General features: G+C 37.8%; 1 pseudogene; it reads left to right on the forward strand.

Moving 5' to 3' along the window:
- Window positions 1–2,624: 2,624 nt before the first annotated feature.
- Window positions 2,625–3,206, forward strand: LOC113620249 (60S ribosomal protein L23a-like; annotated as a pseudogene).
- Window positions 3,207–23,279: the final 20,073 nt, after the last annotated feature.

A 23,279-nucleotide genomic window follows, 5' to 3' on the forward strand; every position in this document is an offset into this window, starting at 1 on the left:
TGTGAAATTAAACTTAATGTAGGATTAATTCAATGCCTATAATATATAATAACTAAACTCTTTTATAGTTATATATAAATTATATTTAATGTGGACTGTCTGTACATTTTAGTGTGTTTAATATGATGTGGGATGAATGGTTCTGACAATAAAATTTATTCAGAACTGGGAAGGCTATAATTTAATAAGTAAATATTACTTTCTCAAAATAAAAAAAAAAAACAACTAAAACAGGTTTGAGGATTTACAAGACTGAAATAGAGTAAGAGAATAAAGGAAACGCTGAGGATCTAGTAAAAGACAAAATACATCAACGCAGACATATGGTGAATTGTCTTCTGGAGGGTTAAGGAAGGGTCACTTTGCCTGCTATAGAGTGTCTGGTTACATTTGAAAGTAAACATCAAGAAAAAGAAAATATACATTCCATTTTGTCTAATGAACTCTTAGGCTAGAAAATAGTGAGATTCCCACATTGGGTCAGTTTTTTTATACGTAACATATATTTAAGTCTTCCATCCAACAGCTTATTTCAAGAAAACAAAACTAAACTAAACTAATATAACTACATAATGGCATAGGGCTATGTTTATAGGGACATTAATCTAGCTCCTTCAAACCAATTCAACTGATAGTAAACAAATAGTAAATGAACAGTGCCAGAATGAAAACCAGAAACTGCAACTCTCAGCATCTTTTTCTAACTCATATAACTCATATGGAATAAAAGATCTGTATTTTTTGTGCAGGGAGAAATGTGAAATCAGTCAACACTAGGAACCTGAGTGAATGTACGTAATATGGCATAGTATTTTTGTTATAGATTTATTTTCACTTATTTTCTTGTCTTTTGAAACAAACATTCATCCTTTTTTTTCATTATTTTCTTTTTTCTTCCTCTTCCTGTCACTGTTCTTTCTTGTTTTCGCTTCCTATGTTATAGATAATTGTGACTGTAATTTTCTCACACTGAACAAAAATATTATGATCTATACAAAATTATCAATTTATTATAATTAAAGTATCATCAGTAATCATTGATATTCATCAAACTAGAATATAGTGCAAGGAAAATTACTTCTAGCATTTATTTTGAAATTCAAAAAAAATAAAACTTGTACTTCTGTGGTAGCCGTAATATTTACCTTAAAACTTCAGTCTTGAAATATTTTTAGTCATTTATTTAAATAGTATGATTATTTTAAATATTGAAAAATACTAAAATAAACAGCTCTAGTAGGAATTCTTTTGATTTTAATACGGTGAATATTAGAGGGAAAATATGTTTGCTATTATGAGGATATATTTTTTTTAATTTCTAAAGAGCTTAGTCCTATGTGTTTAACATAGAGCTTTCCTTCTGGTGACAGACACTATGCTAAGGAGAAATGCATTTTTGGAAAGTTTGACCAATAAAAGATTTAAGTCACCAAAGGTTTGGCTGCTAACTTTAATTTAGCCCCATTTATTTAAATGGTTGCATTATAGCTGACAATATTTTGTGGCATATACTGAATATAACGATTCATTTATTTTTTCTGCTCTAGTAATTGCATCATAAATTACCATTAAAGCCCACCTAAAACTCAGTAAGAAATCATCCTTGGCATGTTAATCTATATTCTAGTAATAGACAAATTTCAGTGTCCAGTATAAATTTTCTGCTTTCATTTTCATAATGCACATGCATGCTCAGAACATACATGAGATTCTGGTATCCTTTTGAATATGCAAAATAGTGAACAGTTTAAGCCTTTGAAAATGTAAAAGACCTTTGAATCCACGTTTTCACTTATCTATAGAATATTATAATTTTGGTTCCATTGCAATTTGAACTAATCTAAATTTTTGACCTTTGTATTCTTGATATTGACTTATAATTTTAAAACTATGTATTTTATAAAGGAGTATAAATAACTAAGAAAATGGAGTAGTAACGAGTAACTAACTCTGAAAGTATTAAAACATATATAAAGACATATAATTTTAAAAGTATGCTACAAGTACAGGCAAAGGCAGGCAGATAAATCAAAAAGAGAAAGAGGGCTTCCCTGGTGGCGCAGTGGTTGAGAGTCCGCCTGTCGAGGCAGGGGACACGGGTTCGTGCCCCGGTCCGGGAGGATCCCGCATGCCGCGGAGCGGCTGGGCCCGTGAGCCGTGGCCACTGAGCCTGCGCATCCGGAGCCTGCGCGCCCGGAGCCTGTGCTCCGCAACGGGAGAGGCCACAACAGTGAGAGGCCCGCACCCCCCCAAAAAAAATAAAATAAAATACGGCATTGTTTCTCATCATCAAAAAAATAAAAAAAATAAAAAAAAAAAAGAAAGAGAGAGAGAGAAAGTGAGAGTAAGAGAGCCTGAAAACATATCCTGATAATGTAAGAATTAAGAATATGAGGAAGGGTAGCATTTCAAATCATTGGAGAAAATATAGATAAATGAAAGTAACAAAAAAAAATACAAAAAGGAAATACGGATGAACACCTCCAAAATCTTTTAATGGGTAAGTAGACATTATAAAGTAAAAATTACTAGAAATGTCTCTGTAAGAATGTTAAATTCTTGTCAGGCAAAGTGTTAACATCTTTAAAGACCTTTATAAAAATGAATGTGGCCTTTTCACGAAGATGGCGCCGAAAGCGAAAAAGGAAGTCCCTGCCCCCTCCCAAAGCCGAAGCCAAAGCAAAGGCTTTGAAGGCCAAGAAAGCAGTGTTGAATGGCATACACAGCCACAAAGAAAAGAAGATCCGGACGTCACCCACCTTCCGACGGCCCAAAACACTGCGGCTCAGGAGGCAGCCCAAATATCCTCGGAAGAGCGCCCCCAGGAGAAACAATCTTGACCACTATGCCATCATCAAGTTCCCCCTCACCACCGAGTCACCCATGAAGAAAACAGAAGACAAAAACACACTGGTGTTCATTGTGGATGTCAAGGCCAACAAGCACCAGATTAAACAGGCTGTGAAGAAGCTCTATGACATTGACGTGGCTAAGGTCAACACCCTGATCAGCCCCTTGTATGGAGTATGGACTTCTGAGGAAACATCAGCTGTCCTGCCTCTAGAACTTAAGGGGCCTGATGGAGAGAAGAAGGCATATATATGTTCGACTGGCTCCTGACTATGACGCTTTGGATGTTGCCAACAAAATTGGGATCATCTAAACTGAGTCCAGCTGACTAATTCTAAATATAAAAGTTTTCAATATTAAAAAAAAAAATGAATGTGTCAATAATTGATCAAACAATTCACAAAAGAAGAAATGTAGATAGAAAATGAATGTGAGAACTGTTCAAAATCTCTGGTGATTTAAGTGAAACTGAAAACAGTATCTGGCCTTTTTCTCATGATTGAATTGGTGAAATGGAAGAACAAATAAAGAAGGTAGAAAAGGAGGAGTGGGGAAAGAGAAAGAGGGAGGGGAGGAAAAGGAAGGAAGGGAAGAAGGAGGGAAAAAAGGAGAAGGAGAAGAATATATGATGGAAAGGAAGAGGAGAAGAAAGGAAAATTACTACCCAGTGTCAGTCAGGGTATTTTAAAATGAAATGTCCTACAATGTTAAGGGCCGTAGAAAGTGACACAAGATGTCTGGGGCAAAATTTAGCAGCACACACAGTATATTTCATACATATTAATTCCTCTAGGAATTAATGCTACAGAAATCAAGTTTTGTTACAGCACTATGTATGTGGGGAAAAAGTTGTAAGTAATCTAAATGACAAATTCAAAAAGATAGTTAAGTAAATAATAATATACACATATGAGTTGCAGCCTTTTAATATAATGCTATTAAAGAATAACAAAAGATGTTCAAGATATATCATTTAGTGGGAAAGCTAATACTAATATGCTTAGAAATAACTGCATATCCCATTTGATAGTGTACATTTTTGTATTATATGTATATGAAATTGCTAACAGTGATTATTATTGAATGAAACAGTCTGGCTGATTTTTCTACTCTTCACTTATACATATTTTCTATAAATTATTTACTATTCAAATTTTAGGCAAAAAATAAAGTTGTCCTATAGGTTTTGGCAAACCATCGACAGATTGTGTGCATATACTTTAAGTTTTGTTTAATGTTTTTATCTTAGCTAACAATATTTTCTCTACAAATAATGCATTCTGATTTTTATAGCTCAAAGTTTCTAAAAGTTGGAATGTAATATTTTAGCCAGATATTCACCCTAGAGATATAACTGAAATTACATATAAGTATTTGTTTTTTACTAAAAGTGGCATTTTATAGCAATTAATAATAACAATAATGACAAAAGCTGATATTTATTGAGTATACCATGTACTTGTCCGAACATTTTACATATATTTTAACAAGTTTATAAAGTATAACTTCATTTTATTCATTCAATCTGATTTCCTATCAATAATTATTTTAAAATATAACTTTTTTTCTCAGTAAAAATATTGGATTCCCAAATATTATAAAGTTACACTTAAGAGCTGAGGAAGCAACCTGTGTCCATCGACAGATGAATGGATAAAGAAGATGTGGCACATATATACAATGGAATATTACTCAGCCATAAAAAGAAATGAAATTGAGTTATTTGTAGTGAGGTGCATGGACCTAGAGTCTGTCATACAGAGTGAAGTCAGAAAGAGAAAACAAATACCGTATGCTAACACATATATACGGAATCTAAAAAAAAATTGGTCACGAAGAACCTAGAGGCAGGATGGGAATAAAGACACAGACCTACTAGAGAATGGACTTGAGGACACGGGGAGGGGGAAGGGTAAGCTGGGACAAAGTGAGAGAGTGGCATGGACATATATACACTACCAAATGTAAGGTAGATAGCTACTGGGAAGCAGCCACACAGCACAGGGAGATCAGCTTGGTGCTTTGTGACCACCTAGAGGGGTGGGATAGGGAGGGTGGGAGGGAGATGCAAGAGGGAAGAGATATGGGGATATATGTATATGTATAGCTGATTCACTTTGTTATACAGCAGAAACTAACAAACCATTGTAAGGCAATTACATTCCAACAAAGATGTTAAAAAAAAAAAAAAGAGAGACAGAACCAAAAAAAAAAAAAAAGAGCTGAGGAACTTTTAAAGAGAAAATAAGTTATCAGTAAGATTAGCACTCAAAATACTACAGAGATACTCATAATACTATCAATAATAAACTGGAGCTACATTTAAAAAGACCAAAGAAGAAATACCAGCCAAGGAAAACAAAGAATATCATATACTAATTCATCATATACTAGTCATATACATCATATAATCTATATACTAAACATCATATATTAATCCATTTCCCCTTTCCTCACAAGGTGTTCTCCCTCTAAAATTAGTACTTCCAAAATACATACTTCACAATTCAATGAAGATTTTCACTACCCTTAAAATCCCTATGCACTTCCAACCATAGTTTTTTAAGAAGATGCTGCCCCTGCCACTTCAGCTCAATGGCCTCTTTCCATTAATCTTTGCAGAGCAGCAAATAACTATATATTTGTTCTAGTATTCTTGGATGGTAGTACTTGAAGCTCATAGAGAAAATTTACTAAAATGCCAGATACTTGGTTTACAATATATATAAACCATAGCCATGCCTGAAATCTGCATATAGAGTGACTAGTCACTAGTACTAATGGGTTAAAACTTGACTTTCATTCCATATTGTCAAATGATGAGGATATGTCTGTGAGATAATTTTTTACCACAGTCTGTCCTATTAGGGTCTACATATTCTTCTAGTCAAGAAGTTAGTAAATATTTCAGCAGCAAAGGCCTTTTTGAGAAAATAATGAAAATGTGGAAACAATCACCATAAAAATATACTGCATCACTGAGAAATGGGCTAGGATGAAACAGAAAATCCAAAACTTAAAAGAGATAGAAGATCATTTTTCTTTCATGTGATAGTCTTGAGATAAGCTGTCCAGGGATAATTTGGCATCTACATGGAGTTAGGGAGCCAAGCCAGTTCTATCTTGTGGTTTTACTGGGCACAGCTTTCATTTCTAAGACCTCTCATGGCCCCAGGAAGTTTGAGCTCCTGCCATTTTGTCTATATGCTAGCCAGCAGGAGGGGAGGAAGGATAAAGAAGGATATCCTCTACTCTTTTAAAGGCACATCACAGAGTTTTCATCTTACTTCTACTAACATTTCATTGGCTGAAATGTATGGTCACACCAACTGCAAGAGAGGCTGGGAAATCTAAGGAAGATCAGGAGGGTGGACACTAAGAGACCCCCAGCAGACTCTGCCATGGGCACTGCATGCACACTCACACATCTTGCACTCAAATTCAGGGGGTTTATGAAGCCCTCCTCCTGAAGCCTATCCCAAGAATCTGTCACATAGATCCAATGTCAAGAATCCCTGCTCACAGGATGAAAACTCCCGTAGTCTAGGCTGCTGGGCTTATGACATGATATATGACCTTGTTGGGTCACTCCCCATAGTAGAGAGCCCTGACAAATAGAAGATCTATGGTGATTATACGGAACATCTATAGGTAACTGACGTTTATTTTCTGACTTTCATTTTATCTTATATGGCAAGAATTCAGCCTCCCTAAAAAATCCTTCTCATTTATTTCTAGGAGAATACAGGACATGTTTCACATGTATCTGCCACCAAGTCTTCTCAGCTATTTCCTGATGATTGCCTTTTCTTCCCCCTCCCATCTCAGCTTTTTTTTTTTTGGCTGTGTTGGGTCTTCCTTGATGTGTGCGGGCTTTCTCTAGTTGTAGCAAGCAGGGGCTACTCTTCGTTGCGGTGCATGGGCTTCACACTTGTGGTTTCTTCACACGTTGTGGTTTCTCTTGTTGCAGAGCACGGGGTCTAGGTGTGTGGGCTTCAGTAGTTGTGGCTCGCAGGCTCAGTAGTTGTGACTTGTGGGCTCTAGAGCGCAGGCTCAGTAGTTGTGGCGCAGGGGCTTAGTTGGTCTGCGGCATGTGGGATCTTTCCGGACCAGGGCTCGAACCCGTGTCCCCTGCATTGGCAGGTGGATTCTTAACCACTGCGCCACCAGGAAAGTCCCTCATCTCAGTTTTTGTTGTGATTTCTCCCTTCCAGAAATCACAATTTCAAGCCTCTGGCATGAAAAGCTCCTTGACGGGGCTTTTTTACTGTCTCTGTGGCAAATGGCTTTTTATAGAAGCTCTAGGGATTTGGAAACTAATTTAGGGAAAAGATCTGACCATGACGTGGTAGTAGCACACATAAACTTTAGCTTTGATATGTCTGCCTATAGGGGAGTCCAGAGGCTATAGGCGGAGGCCTGGGGGTGTGGAGAGGTTGGGGGAGGTAGAGGGGGTGGAACTGTCACTACCCAGAGGGGAGGAAGGCAAGGGAACTTCCCCAGGGAGAGGAAGATTAGAGAGAGGGCTTAAATAGCTAGGTGATGTCACTCAGCAGGACAGCAAGGAGTCTCTGCGTCAGAGAACTTTGAAGGGCAGCAGGGTCTTGGGGTCTTATAACTACAGTAGTTCTTTTCAATAGGTAATAGCTATCAAGATGAGGTTTCACAGGGCATGCAAACAAGCAGGCTCTAAGAAGCTAAAATTTTACTTGTTTGGACTATATTTAAAACAATTGTACGTGTAAAAATCTGAGTTTGGCATCAGTGGGCTTTCGAGCTAATGAACTAATGGTTCCAGCCTGCAGTGAGGAAATAACCTTAGGGACCAATACACAGAGGCCATCTTTGGCTCATTTGTACAGCACTTTTCAACCTCACAATAGACAATGACTGCTGAAAACCGCCCTTGCCACTTGTTGACTGATAAAAATGCACAACCTTTATTCGGCGGACATTCTTAGGACTTGAAGCTCAGGAGACAGCATCTCAGATAATGCTAAGAAAACTGTTCCGAAGAGGAAGGGTGCGGAGCCATGATACATAGGAGCTTTTGCAACAACACCACGTAGTCAGAACAACAGACTACTGTTAATAAAAGAAAACTAGACATCTCAAGTTAAGGAATTTAGCAATTTTCTATGTATGGGAAGATGCAAGAGTGGGCTCACTGAAATCTTTCCTTTCATATGCACCTCAACTATCTGGGACCAGTATCCTATGTTTTCACATCCTGAGTTTCCTCAAGCTACACCTTACTAAACAGTTAATGAGCTAAAGTCTCTAAGTGTCCAAATGGAGAAGAATTCTTTGGAGTCCTCAGTCTATTCATGTCATCTGGTGCCCTGGGTAGAAACAGGGAGAACGCTGATTGAAGAAGAGGCTTGTGCAAACTTGTGGCTTACCACACAGTTCAGGCTGGAACCCACAGGCAGAAGGTCTGGCAGCTTGGATACCAGTCTCCTAGTCTCTGAATAGCTCATGGAGACATAAGACTGGGAAAAGCACAATCATGTGCACTTGGACTTTAGGAAACGGACCTTGTGCCTTGCCACTTTCTCTTTCTCTAGTGGCTCTGACCAAGCATGTGTGGAAAGAACAGTCTTAGCAGCAAGCTACAGTCCATTCTCTCTCTTTCCTGGAGAATGCCTTGGGAAAGAAAGATGGCCTGATGAATATAAAACTTGGTATCGTGTTCACTACAGCAAACAATGGCATCTGATAAATCTAAAATAGAAGGACAAATTTCAAGAGAAGCTGATTAAATGCCAAAGGGTTTACAAATGAAGGGTTTTCACCTGCATTTCTGAAACCCATGAAAAGAATGCTAAAATTGACCATTAAGAAAAAGGAACAAAATTATTTGATAAAGATTTGTATGCTGGTAAAATGAAACGTACATTACAGTGAATGAAATGACATAGGAAGCTTGCATATGTTTCTAGGTTGATAATAACGTCCTGGTCTACTTTTTGAAAAATACTTTTATCAATTTACAAATGATTCTTTCCATGAGCTTTCATAGAGCATTCTGATAATTTAGTCATGCATCTTGAGTACAAAGTTATACAATTATTTTTAAAATGTTTCTTCTATTTGAGGATAATGGTATATTTATTCTGCCACAATCTATTTGCTGATTCTGAATTTAGATGTACTATTTTGGAGAGATAGGCATCTGTATAGGATTTAAATTATACCTTTATTTTCTTTATCTGATGTGAAGCCTTGTACAACCTTGGAGACTAACAGGGGCCAGAAATTTTTAGGAGTTATAAATAGAGGAAGAAAGTGATTTCGAGTAATATATACAGATAAATTTCTGATAATCTTTTGAGAAGAAAAGATCACACTCTCACTTTTTTAGACATTCAAGGGAAGTTCTATTGATGTCTCGACTGCCCATCTTATATTAGGCCAAAATAGAAGTCTCATGGTGAAAACAGGTAGACGTGCAATGCAATATGAACTAGAAAAGTAAAGTATAGCTTATAGTTGACAGCACGGGTTGGCATTAAATAATATATAAGTTTGCATAGGTATTCTTTTCAATTGTCACTGCTGTGCTGCCAGTAACTTTTCAAGTGCTGAACTATTTCCCTAAATTTTTTTCAGATACTTTCTGTCTTCTAGGTGCCCCATATATATAGGTAGTTACTTAGGATGAGATTATTTTAAAATAAGCACAGATAGAAATTTTATTCACTACAAATAATCTTTAGTCAAGCCTTCATGCCGAAAAATTCCATGTCTTCAATTATTTAGATAATCTTCCAGGCTTTTTTTTTTTTTTTTTTTTTTTTTTTTTTTTTTTTTTTTTTTTTTTGCGGTACGTGGGCCTCTCACCGCTGTGGCCTCTCCCAGCGCGGAGCACAGGCTCTGGACGCGCAGGCTCAGCGACCATGGCTCACGGGCCCAGCCGCTCCGTGGCATGTGGGATCTTCCCGGACCGGGGCACGAACCCGTGTCCCCTGCATCGGCAGGCGGACTCTCAACCACTGCGCCACCAGGGAAGCCCTGCCAGGCTTATTTTACACATATTGGCTCCCTAAATGCTAGTTAAAGAAGTACTCCATACACTAGCCTGTGCGTTCTTTGATGTCTGGGACCATGTCCTCTTCAATCTTCCCCATCGCAACACTTAGCACAGTGACTGGCTTCTAGTAGTATTCAATAAACATGATATCACGTGCTAGGCTGAAAAAACACATGATCAGTGTAAGCTCTATGACAACAGGGAATAGTCTCCTGTGTCATTTACACAGAACAGAGCTGGGAAAAATAAATATTTTCTAAATATATGAATGAAGTTGCATTAATTATTTGTATATTCGGAAGTTAAGTTCAAAGATCTAAGCACTTTGGTCTCAGAATTTTTTTCCATCTCCCTATAATCAAAATTGGCAGCTGGAATTTTGAAAGAAATATAATTTACTAGAGAAAGGTGAGCTGCTCACATCAACTTAAAGACCCCAAATTACATAAATTTTCAATATCTTCTGTCATTGCGTAAGAAAAATATATACAAATCGCAAGTTCATGGATGAGAAAGTGGTGAGAATACAGAATTCAAAAGTGCTAAATAAATGATACTCCAAACTGCCAGCTGCCAGACAGAAATGATATGCAATTAATCTAATAAGGTCCATCCACAGTCCAATGCTAATAATTAAAATTGTAAAGGTCCACTGTATTGAAACAGAACCTTGATTTCAGAGAGATTTTCTCTGGACTTCAAGTCACTCCAGCACTGAATTATAAGTGGTGTTTCCATTTTCTCATTACTATATATATAAACTCATATTGCAATGAAAGTATTTCCCAGACACTTTACATAGTACTGACCATCTTTATATTAGTAAAGGAATCACCAAAGATAAATATTCAAACGAATAATGTTTATATTTATTTAATCAGTGTAAGAAAAGACTTCAGCGGACAAAAGTACTGAAAATGATGATTAAGTCAATGCCATCTTAAATATTTCTGGTTTGGCTTTACTTTCCCTATCCTTAATTGTCACATAGGAAAGCATCAGCTGTGTTGTTTCCCGCTCTGTATTTGGTTACGTGTTTTTATATATCATTTTTATAACTTTGTGCACAGAAATGTTAATCTCAGAAACATGTTTCCATTTCTACATATACCTAGCACTGTTTCTCACATCACTAATGGTGCTGAAACTAGGGCATGATATAATTTCTGCCAATTCACCTAAACAATAAGCTTTTAGAATATCATATATTCACTGATTCATTCATTTATTCAACACTCGATAACTAATGATGTTTCAGATATTGTGAAAGGTTACAATCAGGAACAACAGAACAGAGCTCTTTGATGACAGTTGTGATAAGTATCACAGAAGTGAGAGTCCTGGCCGCTATGAACACAGATAACAGAAAGTGATCAGACAGAGACTTCCATGAGAAAAAAAGAACACAGAGCTGGGAGTTAATATGAGCATAGAGGTAGTAGGAAGAGCACTTTGGTAGAGGGAAGCAAAAAGGACATATTCTCCATCACAGGAGGAGTATGCCATTGCCCAGGAAGTGAAGGGAAGTCAGCGTTGCTGGAGCACAGAGAATATGGAAGAAGGTGGGAAGATGTTAGATGTTCTCCAAGATTCACTTTCCTTTCTTTCTCCTCAGAAGCTAGATCACATTTTTCAGTCACTCTCAGAGCCAGCTTTGGTAATATGGCTGAAACTGGTCCATGGAATGTAAGGGTATATAATCTGTGCTATTTCCAGGTCAAAGATTTTAAGAAGAGATTGTATCCCTTCAGGTTCTCTTTCTCTTTCTCCTAGTTAGATGAAGATGAGGACACAGTTTTGGTACGGGTACATCTACAAGAAAAAAGGGCCTGGGTCTGTAAATGAATGAATATGGGGAAAAGGCTGTCCAATCAGTATACCTGCTTTGAACTATTATAAGTGAGAAATACATTTTACTAACTTGATACATTATACATTTTGGTGTTATTTGTTACTGAAATTTAGCTTACTATAACTAATACAGAAAATATGCATCTTGACGTGAGTTATTATCATGACAAAACTGAAATACACGGCATTGAGTGGAAATCGATGATATATTTTGCCAAAAAGCTAGAGACCCATGTTATGCAGTAATAAACCATATGATTAAATGTTGCCTACAATAATTAGGAAGACAGACTGTACCTACAGAGCCTCTAATTTTAGGGAAAGCTACTAGAAGGAATTAAATTTTAGTGCTTGCCCTTGGTTTCTTTTTCTTTATAAGAAGTTATTTAAAGAACAAGGTGAGGTCAGGCAAGGAATTTCTGGTTTGCAAACAGAAATAAAGAGGAATAGAATGTGGCCAGAAATTTGCATACTCACATGGTGTTACTGCTTCCGAGAATTCCAGAGTAGGAAAGAAGACTAGAAATTTGAGCAGCAAAGACCCATTAAGACTTCTCATTTTTATAAGGGAACACAGTTCTGTGGCAAACACAGACAAAGGGTAGAGCCCTGTATGGTCAGACCACTCAAGATAGCTGTTCTCTTGCTCTCTGTACATCCCCCCCTCAACCAGTGCCTGGTTCACCTACACCCTACTCACATGACTGACCTTCCTACATTCCTGCCCCAGGCCTCAGCCAATGTCTGTTCTAGTTTTAGATCAGAACTCTCCACTATGCTTATCAAAGAGTTGATGAGGGGCCTGTCCCTCTGCTGGTTTCCCTGGCTGACATCAATTCCCCCTATAATTGCTAACCTCCCCTTGCCCCTGGGAGCAAAGACTGCTGCCCCGTCCTGCCCCACCATCTGCCATACATGGTGGGGTGTTGCTTCAAGACCTTGCTTCAGACATGTAAGCTTCCTATATCCATTAAACCATTGATGTCCCCATTGCTGACTCAGGGCTATTTCTTTGGTCTTGAAGCTGGGCAAGCACAGGCCTTGCAGGCCTGCAGGGTGCAGCCCAACAAGCCCATACCTATAGCTTTAGATAGCCACAAGGCAGTCATCAATGAACTGACAAGAGAAAGGCATCAGAGAAGGAAGCAAAGAAATAAAGCAGGTTTAATCTAGGAAAGAACTTTATGTGGAGGTGACTGGAATCAAATGGATTAGATATCTAAAATGTTTTTGAGAAACTTCCCTGGGGGAAAAGTAAAGTCTAGAACATCCTTTGACTGTCTGACCTGTAAAACAATCCTTGAACTCCAAGCAGTACATGAGCAAGAAGTAGGATGCATAAGCCCCCAAAGCAGACTCACTCGTCAATTCTCAACTTACACGTTCACGGTGGAAAACAGACAAGGACACATTTTCCGGAAGCTGGGACTCCCACAGAATACATCCTACCTCTAGTCAAGGAAATGACTCCACTGCCAAAGCTGGAGGCTTTCACATTGCCTGCCCAAGAGGTTTCCATCACTGGTATAGCTAAGTGACTGGTGTTATGTTTCATACTGTTGTGTATGTATGTATTTGCAATAATGCTGTCTTTGCTCTATCATTATAAATTGGTAGTTTGGGTGGTGGGGGGCAGGGACAAATAACTTTGATTGACTACAGGTCACCAGACTATAAGGAAATGCAACCTTAATAAATGGACAGAATCATGCGTCTTCAAGCCATCTTAAACTCTGATGTGGATGCAAACATTCTACACACACTCAATGTGACTTCAGGTTATCACCTTTTAGGATGTGATAAATGTGTTCATATTTGACAAGGAGACTAAAAATTATATTTGGTGATTAGAAAGCACCAAAAAGTGAGAAAAATATCACTATTGTCAGTGACTTTATGCGCTCACCAAAATCCATTTCCTCCTTTTCTTGAGTGTCCTGAGCTGCATTTCCCAACCTCCTTTGTAGTGACTTGTGCCCACATGGCTGAGTTCTTAATGGGAGGTGAACAGAAGTGATATGAGCCTTATATAGACCAAAGCCTTTATAAAAAATTTATGTCCCTTCCAAACAGATGTCTCCCTTCCACAGCTGGATGAAGATGTCATTAAGGCCTTTGGGAAAGGCAATGTCACAAGAAGTAAAAAGCATGAATCCCTCAATCATTGCATGGAGGACAGCCACCTTCTGACCAGGAATACCCACCTTGGTGGGTTAAGTAAATGAAAACTAATATCTAATATAATTGAGGCATTATACATTTTTAGTCTTTTTTTTTTAACAGTAGTTTATCCTGTCATGACTAACATAGGGGACATAGTGACACCCAAAAATGAGACTAGAAAGGAGAGAAACCATGAGGGGCTTACAAAGTAAAATGACCATATGTCCCAGTTTGCCTGGGAGAGTCTGAATTTAAGTTCATCATCCCTGAGTCCCATCCACTTCAACTTTATCCCAGAGTTTTCATTTTTAATGAAACATTATTATTAACATTTGCACCAACATAAGCTCTGATGGGTTTGAAAAACTTACACCTTGTACTTCTGCCATGTGTCTAGTACTGCGTGAGAAGCATAGATAGTTAACAACCTCCTTTTAACACCTATTAAAACCTGAAATATAACCAGCAATAAGTAGGAAGTGTGTGCCACACCAATTCCAGATATAATGCAACAGTATTCCTTTCAAGGACACTACACAAGGCGTTTACTGATAAAATGAGGTGTGCTCAGTCAAAGCAGGTAGGGAAAGCTACCTCAGTCTGGTCTGATGGAGTAAACTCTTTAACACTGCCGCCCATGTCTGGCATTTACTATATCAACCCTTTACATGATGACACATGCTACAACCTGTGCAATGCATGAAACTACCAAGAAGCCAGTTGAGAAGATCAGTGGGAACTGTGGGAAATTATAAACGAGGAAACATACTAACATACTAACATGTTAGAAAAAGGCTGAGCGGATCTGCTAAGCCTCACATGAAAACTAATCTGAACCTTCTTGCTACAGTGGTTATGTCATTTATTTTATAGCATCAACCTACAACTATTTTGTTGTTGTTTGCTAACACATTTTTCCCCCAATAAACTCTTTGGCAGTACTGGAGTTAAAATGTCATGATCAACAAAAAATATTAAGTATTGAGTTTGTGTTACCAAGACAAAATATGGTTCTGACTTGCCCATCGAAAATGGGGGTTGTGATGATACCACTGACCCAAGGAAACCACAAAATGTAAATCTGAGGAAACATCAGCAGCTATTCCAGAAGTTAGCTATTTAGAGAAGACTGTACCTGAAGACCACGAATGTAACACATGCTGCAGTAGAAGGTGTATTTATACACCGCTCTGTGAAGCGTAATGTTTCATTCAGATCAAGTCACAATTCATATAATTTTTCACGTTTTTAATTTCAAGTTTCCATCTGCATTTTACAAAGATGAAGAAGAAAACTGTCAATGTGTTGACGCCATTAGCAAAAGAAAAAGTATTTTAAAGAGTTAAATGAGGCCAGTTTTATCTAATGTTATCAGGTGCTTCAAATAAAATGTCAGTTTTCTAATTCAATAATGATGTGATAGTTTTCATCCAATACAGGTAAACAAAGTAAAGCTTTTCAGAATTTGATTCTTTCCAAAGTGACTCCATCAGCCATTGTTATGGATGCTATTTAAATTCAGATTAAAAGTTTAACATTGAAGATAAAATGATAAAAACACAAATTTTGATGGAGCATGATACCTTGCTCACGTACTGCTCAGATTCCAAGGCTTGATTTATAGCTCAAAGAGTCAAAGGGTGTTCTAGACTTCTTTTTCCCAGTGAAGTTCCTCAAAAATATGTTAGGCATCTGGTCCATTTGATTCTAGTCATCACCACATACTAATAAGTAAAGTACTCTCAAATTAATCAAAGTCCATTGACTAAGTCAATGGAAGGGTTGGCAGTCCAAAATATTGGATTCTGGCACTTCCGAAGACCAGCTGTAACCTGCCATCACCAGTAGACTGGGGAAGTAGTAAAGCCACTGCCTAGGAAAGGGGACCCTCCTCACAGGCTTGCTCAAAGACCAGCAAGAAGCTGCCTTCTTTCCCTCCTGCCATGAGCATACGCAAGCTTTCCCCTAGGCCAGGGTATCATCTGAGGGAAAAGAAAGGGGGAGTCAATCATGAGAGAAGAAAAAAGAGGGGGCTGAGCTTTGAATATATGAAATGTTTACCTGCAAAATATCAAACATTGAAGTAGCAAGTTTAAAGTATGTCTTGCTCTCCATCTGTGCAAGTGGGAACTTCAGAGCAATGTGACAAGTGATAGAATATAAACTATGAAATTCTTTCACACTAAATGCCATGTGTTAAACTACACGCGCAAGTATATCAGTCACATAACTCTCCACACATAACTCTCCAGAACAAAGGTTACCACCAGTCTACCCCTGCGTAACCTGTGCCAGGGCCAGGTAAGTCATTATGCTTCCTACTCAATGTTACATAATCAGTGAGTGGCAGAGCCATTCTCAAACCTATCTGTTTGGTACCCAAGCCTTTCATTTTCCACCATTTCACACAACTTCCCAACAATGACACTGGTGAACTAGCTGAACCAAAACTGTTGAAGCATAACTATTCCATATGGCCCTTGGGTTGAAACAGCTGCTGACCAGTACTACAACTTGTTTTCATATAATTTTTCTTCAATAACTTACAGGAAAAAAAATAATAATTTGCTCTCCATGTACCTAGGTCTCTTTCACTGCACACTTTTATTAGTCATCAATCATTCTAACTTCTAAACTTTTACATCATTTTCTTGAAATCATTCCTTAAGCCATCCTGTTTGTAATTAATTCATCTTTCAGCAATCAAGTAGGGCCGTCAAATTTCTACTAAAAATATTCTAAGCATGTGGTCTAACCAATCATTTTCCTATAGCATGACATAGGCCTGTGTTAGGCTGCCTGTAGTCCAGAAACGACTTAGTGAAATGTGCTACCACCAACCACACTCTAGTGTGAAATTTCAAAGTAGCCCCTCATACCCTTAACAGCAGCCTAGGAAATATCTCAATAAATAGCCCATTTTCAAATGACATCCATTCTCTTCCGCCCTTTTGATTCATCCATAATGCTGTAACGTATTTTTGCCTTCCTATGCCTAGTAAATCTTAAGGTTCTCTAAGGCCAGAGAATTTGAATTATTCAATGTTGTACTGTATTTTCTACACCACGGCTGTCACTATCACAACCACCACCACTACCACTCTATATTCATGATTTATATATAGAGTAGGCTCTTCACAGTTCTTGGTGTTACTCCCTTTATTTCTAGTCTGATCAGTTATTCCCTTTAATTCTAACCTCAAACATGTAGTAATGTTCTTCCCTTGCCAAGAATGATCTCTTTCCTGTACACCTACTCAAATAACATGCATCAAAATTAGGGTCCCAGGTCAGACTACAGAACCCACCAAAACATGATTTTTAACATTTCACTTACTTGATGCCAAAATCATATACAGTTCATCTTGAGATAAAAATGTAGACACTTCATTGAAAAATTAAAATGTTATGTAAATATGAAGTCAACAAAACGTAGTGACTTTTTACTTTACAACTCTATACTGTCAATCACTGTTCTATCACTGAACAATAAACATTGACATAGCTGTTCCAAAGAATATAATGTATATATAGTAGAATTAGTAGCTTTCTTAGCTTAGATAGCTCTCAAATCATAAGCACTTAACAATTAGTTGCCCATTGTCCATAATGTGTAATGAGGTTTTTAGTTATGTATACTTCCTGCTTTGTTACCTTTCATATAAGCTTATTAGTAAATTTTGAATGTAGACTTTATAATAGAAATGGAAATATTTAATTAACAAAGAGCTTCAAGCTTGAATTTTTACAGATTTTTTTTTTTAAGAGAAAAAGGAAAATGGAAACAATAGAAAATAGAATAGAAGCACCTCTGGATAACCTCTGGATAGAGATTTCCAGTATGACCTTAGCTAGAACATTTACAATTTACTTCAACTTTTCATATCTAAGCTGGGAGTTGTTGTTGTTTTGTTTGCTTTGTCTTTATGAGGGGTTTTTGAATTTGTTACTTTAATAGCTTACTGTTACTTTTCCTTGAATCCGAGGGTCACAAATGAATCCAAAATTTTGTATAATGCTGAGATTTTATTTCTCTGCAGACGCTTTTTGAATATTGTGCCTTTAAATGGGGGGATTGATGGAAATTTTAAATTATAATAAAAATAAAAACTTATCAAGTCTCAAACAGACATATGCCTTACTGCATAAATTTCAAGGTCAAGAGGAAGTAGTAGGATATTATCTATCTCTCCATCTTTATAACCTTGACGTTTTTTCCTGTGCATGACCATGTATTGAATCTGAGTTGCTCTTGACTTTAAAATCTGAATGATCACACATGTAGCTGGTTTTTAAGATTAGCTTGTTTTGATGTTTTCTACTCTCTTTAACTTGTTCCTATGATCTATATCATTAAAAAAATTCCTAAAATATTTATGAGAGGAGAGACAAATAAAACCTCTTCCATTTCTACTGAGAAAATAGCAAGTGTGCACCTAATATCTTTTTTCCCTTTCAGGTGCAAGGACCTTAAAGTAGCATTTTTTAAAAAGGTAAGTTAAGTGACTAAGAAATGACATCATTTTACTGTTAATAATTCCACTCCTACTCATTTTTAGCAAATTGGAAAAGACAGTGATTTTTTTTGTTCTTCATCAAGTAGCTTTTAAAATAGATCAGATGCTGTTAAAAAGAAAAAAAAATGATTGTACACTTTAGAAAGATAAGTATAACCGAAAAAGTTTTTCTTTCTTTTTAAAAACATGTTGATTTCTAGAATCCAGAGATTTTCTTTTACACAGTTTCATGGAAGTTTGATCTGTATTGGGAGCTGACCTGTTCATGAACTTTAATTTGACATACATTGTCAACTCTATAATTGCAAATATAGAATATGAAAGTGAATAGAAGAGGATGGATGTGGCATTAAAGATTCAGGGTCAAACATTAAAACCAAATGTTCACATGGAAGAAATAATTATTTCATGGACTCCAGATGGTCCAGCAAGACCAGAAGTCATCTGAGAGGTCAGAAGACCAACTTACTTATATCCTCCTTTGTTCATTGAGCAAGTCATCATTAAGTGCCCACTTTGTGCAAAGCACCTTACTAAGCCCCGTGATAGGCATATGAATGAAAAGGACACAGTCTAAAAATAATAACAAAGAGCTCTGATCTAACCTATGTGGGTTGGGAAGATTTTTCCAAGGAAGTGACATTTAAACTGGAATATAAAGAATATGTATGAATTAATGATATATCCTGATGGGGTGGGGAAATGTCTTTCAGAAAGTGGAAACACCTCTGACACCGAGGGATGGTGAAGCATTAGAAAAACTAAAAGAAGTCCAGTGCAGAAAGACTGTATACTGGGTGGGGTGAGGTGGTGACAATGTATATGAGGTGAGGTGGTGACAATGTATACAGCTGTCACAAATGGAAAACAATGACTCATGGAACTAAGCCAGCTAGGAACTAAGATGTCGGAGCAGAAGGACGTGCTTCCACTCCCTCTTGTGAGAACACCAGAATCACAACTAGCTGCTGGACAATCATCGACAGGAAGACACTGGAACTCAACAAAAAAGATAATCCACATCCAAAGACAAAGGAGAAGCCACAATGAGACGGTAGGAGGGGCGCAATCATAGTAAAACCAAATCCCATAACTGCGGGGTGGGTGACTCACAGACTGGAGAACACTTATACCACAGAAGTCCACCCACTGGAGTGAACGTTCTGAGCCCCACGTCAGGCTTCCCAACCTGGGGGTCCGGCAAAAGGAGGAGGAATTCCTAGAGAATCAGACTTTGAAGGCTAGCGGGATTTGATTGCAGGACTTCAACAGGACTGGGGGAAACAGAGACTCCACTCTTGGAGGGCACACACAAAGTAGTGTGCACACTGGGGCCCAGGGGGAGGAGCAGTGACGCCAGGGGAGACTGAACCAGACCTACCTGCTAGTGTTGGAGGGCCTCTTGCAGAGGCAGGGGGGTGGCTGTGGCTCACCCTGGGGACAAGGACACTGGCAGCAGAAGTTCTGGGAAGTACTCCTTGGCATGAGCCCTCCCAGAGTCTGTCAAAAGAGCCCCAGAGCCCAGGCAGGCTCCAGTGTTGCGTTGCCTCAGGCCAAACAACCAAGGGGGAGAGAACCCAGCCCCACCCATCAGCAGACAAGCATATTAAAGTTTCACTGAGCTCTGCCCACCAGAGCAACAGTCTGCTCTACCCACCACCAGTCCCTCCCATCAGGAAACTTACACAAGCCGCTTAGATAGCCTCATCCACCAGAGGGCAGACAGCAGAAGCAAGAAGAACTACAATCCTGCCGCCTGCGGAACAAAAACCACATTCACACAAAGACAGACAAGATGAAAAGGCAAGGGCTATGTACCAGATGAAGGAACAAGATAAAACTCCAGAAAAACAACTAAATGAAGTGGAGATAGGCAACCTTCCAGAAAAAGAATTCAGAATAATGATAGTGAAGATGGTCCAGGACCTCGCAAAAAGAATGGAGGCAAAGATTGAGAATATGCAAGAAATGTTTAACAATGACCTAGAGGATTTAAAGAGCAAACAGAGACGAACAATACAATAACTGAAATGAAAACTACACTAGTAGGAATCAATAGCAGAAAAACTGAGGCAGAAGAACGGATAAGCGGCCTGGAAGACAGAATGGTGGAGTTCACTGCTGCAAAACAGAATAAAGAAAAAAGACTGAAAAGAAATGAAGACAGCCTAAGAGACCACTGGGACAACATTAAATGCAACAACATTCGCGTTATAGGGGTCCCAGAAGGAGAAGAGAGAGAGAAAGGACCGGAGAAAATATTTGAAGAGATTAGAGTCTAAAACTTCCCTAACATGGGAAAGGAAATAGCCACCCAAGTCCAGGAAGCACAGAGAGTCCCATACAGGATAAAACTTCCCTAACATGGGAAAGGAAATAGCCACCCAAGTCCAGGAAGCACAGAGAGTCCCATACAGGATAAACCCAAGGAGAAACATGCCAAGACAAATAGTAATCAAATTGGCAAAAATTAAAGACAGAGAAAGATAATTGAAAGCAGTGAGGGAAAAACGACAAGTAACATACAAGGGAACTCCCATAAGGTTAACAGCTGATTTCTCAGCAGAAACTCTACAAGCCGGAAGGGAGTGGCATGATATACTTAAAGTGATGAAAGGGAAGAACCTACAACCAAGATTACTCTACTCGGCAAGGATCTCATTCAGATTCGAAGAAGCAATCAAAAGCTTTACAGACAAGCAAAAGCTAAGAGAATTCAGCACCACAAAACCAGCTCTATAACAAACGCTAAAGGAACTTCTCTAAGTGGGAAACACAAGAGAAGAAAAGGACCTACAAAAACAAACCCAAGACAATTAAGAAAATGGTCATAGGAACATACATATCGATAATTACCTTAAACGTGAATGGATTAAATGCTCCAACCAAGAGACACAGGCTTGCTGAATGGATACAAAAGCAAGACCCATATATATGCTGTCTACAAGAGACCCACTTCAGACCTAGGGACACATACAGACTGAAAGTGAGGGGATGCAAAAAGATATTCCATGCAAATGGAAATCAAAAGAAAGCTGGAGTAGCAATACTCATATCAGATAAAATAGACTTTAAAATAAAGAATGTTACAAGAGACAAGGAAGGACACTACATAATGATCAAGGATTCAATCCAAGAAGAAGATATAACAATTATAAATATACATGCACCCAACACAGGAGCACCTCAATACATAAGGCAACTGTCAACAGCTATAAAAGAGGAAATCAATAGTAACACAATAATAGTGGGGGACTTTAACACCTCACTTACACCAATGGACAGATCATCCAAACAGAAAATTAATAAGGAAACACAAGCTTTAAATGATACAATAGACCAGATAGATTTAATTGATATTTATAGGACATTCCATCCAAAAACAGCAGATTACACTTTCTACTCAAGTGCACGTGGAACATTATCCAGTATAGGTCACATCTTGGGTCGCAAATCAAGCCTCAGTAAATTTAAGAAAATTGAAATCAAATCAAGCATCTTTTCTGACCACAACGCTCTGAGATCAGAAATCAATTACAGGGAAAAAAACGTAAAAAACACAAACACATGGAGGCTAACCAATATGTTACTAAATAACCAAGAGATCACTGAAGAAATCAAAGAGGAAATCAAAAAATACCTAGAGACAAATGACAATGAAAACACGACAATCCAAAACCTATAGGATGCAGCAAAAGCAGTTCTAAGAGGGAAGTTTAGAGCTATACAAGCCTACCTCAAGAAACAAGAAAAATCTCAAATAAATAATCTAATGTTACACTTAAAGGAACTAGAGAAAGAAGAACAAACAAAACCCAAAGTTAGCAGAAGGAAAGAAATCATAAAATCAGAGCAGAAATAAATGAAATAGAAACAGAGAAAACAATAGCAAAGATCAATAAAACTAAAAGCTGGTTCTTTGAGAAGATAAACAAAATTGATAAAACAGTAGCCAGACTCATCAAAAAAAAGAGGGAGAGGACTCAAATCAATAAAATTAGAGATGAAAAAGGAGAAGTTACAACAGACACCGCAGAAATACAAAGCATCCTAAGAGACTACTACAAGCAACTCTATGCCAATAAAATGGACAACCTGGAAGAAATGCACAAATTCTTAGAAAGGTATAACCTTCCAAGACTGAACCACGAAGAAACAGAAAATATGAACAGACCAATCACAAGTAATGAAATTGAAACTGTGATTAAAAATCTTCCAACAAACAATAGTCCAGGACCAGAAGGCTTCAGAGGTGAATTCTATCAAACATTTAAAGAATAGCTAAGAACAATCTTTCTCAAACTCTTCCAAAACTGTGAAGGAAGGAACACTCCCAAACTCATTCTATAAGGCCACCATCACCCTGATACCAAAATCAGACAAAGATACTACAAAAAAAGAAAATTACAGACCAATATCACTGATGAATATAGATGCAAAAATCCTCAACAAAATACTAGCAAACAGAATCCAACAACACATTAAAAGGATCATACACCATGATGATGTGGGATTTATCCCAGGGATGAAAGGATTCTTCAATATATGCAAATCAATCAATGTGATACACCATATTAAAAAATTGAAGAATAAAAACCATATGATCATCTCAACAGATGCAGAAAAAGCTTTTGACAAAATTCAACACCCACTTATGATAAAAAACTCTCCAGAAAGTGGACATAGAGGGAACCTACCTCAACATAATAAAGGCCATATATGACAAACCCACAACAAACATCATTCTCAATGGTGAAAAATGAATGCGTTTCCTCTAAGATCAGGAACAAGACAAGGATGTCCACTCTCACCACTATTATTCAACATAGTTTTGGAAGTCCTAGCCACGGCAATCAGAGAAGAAA

The sequence above is a fragment of the Aethalodelphis obliquidens genome, unplaced genomic scaffold (genome assembly GCF_003676395.1).
Source record: "Aethalodelphis obliquidens isolate GAN/ISIS:26980383/991018 unplaced genomic scaffold, ASM367639v1 scaffold7, whole genome shotgun sequence".
Classification (NCBI taxonomy): Eukaryota; Metazoa; Chordata; class Mammalia; order Artiodactyla; family Delphinidae; genus Aethalodelphis; species Aethalodelphis obliquidens.